Source organism: Carlito syrichta, unplaced genomic scaffold (assembly GCF_000164805.1).
Source record: "Carlito syrichta isolate Samal-C Ts95f unplaced genomic scaffold, Tarsius_syrichta-2.0.1 Scaffold304675, whole genome shotgun sequence".
Classification (NCBI taxonomy): domain Eukaryota; kingdom Metazoa; phylum Chordata; class Mammalia; order Primates; family Tarsiidae; genus Carlito; species Carlito syrichta.
In genome coordinates, this window is record NW_007248771.1 from 165,753 (window position 1) to 166,513 (window position 761).

A 761-nucleotide genomic window follows, 5' to 3' on the forward strand; every position below is an offset into this window, starting at 1 on the left:
AAAAAAAAAAAAAAAAAATTTCCTACCCTGGCTGGGCACGGTGTCTCATGCCTGTAATCCCAGCACTTTAGAAGCCCAAGGAGGGAGGACTGCTTGAGCCCAGGGTTTGAGGGTGTGGTGAGCCATGATTGTGCCACTGTACTCCAGCCTTCAGAGTAAGACCACGAACAACAAAATCTTCCCACCTTTCTCTTGAAGTAACTGAGAAACCCCACACTCTTTCTGCCTTTCCTTCTATTTTTTTGCTGCTTTTAGTCCTAAATTAGTGATGTCCCATAATTTCCATTACTGAGCATGCTTCATGTATGGGTGCCAAGCCGACCACATTTTGAGAATTTCTCATATGATCATCACAGCAAACCTATGTGTTAGGTATGATTGCCATTCCCATTTTACAAGTGGGGAAACCAAAGTTTCGAGGTAGTAGGTGATTTGTCCAAGATCCCACAGCCAAGAGCAGGTAGAACTGGGATTTGGAGCAGGCAGTCCAATTCTAGCACCCATAGGTGACTATATTGCCTACTAATTATTTATTTACTTTATTTATTTATTTTTGAGTCAGAGTCTCACTCTGTCACCAAGACTGAAGTGCAGTGGCATGCTCACAGCCACCACAGTCTTGACCTGCTGGGCTCAGGTGGTCCTTCTGCCTCAGCCTTCCCAGTAGTTGGAACCACAGGCATGTGCCACCACACCCAGCTAAGTTCTTTAAAAATGTATCAAAGAGGCCGGGCTCGGTGGCTCAGCCTGTAATCCCGCAC

At 45.7% G+C, this 761-nt stretch overlaps 1 protein-coding gene across 1 annotated transcript in view; it reads left to right on the forward strand.

The window, feature by feature from the left end:
* Positions 1-761, forward strand: part of GPR1 (G protein-coupled receptor 1) — an 8,452-nt gene that overhangs the window by 2,449 nt on the left and 5,242 nt on the right. The gene's annotated exons all lie outside the window — the stretch shown is intronic.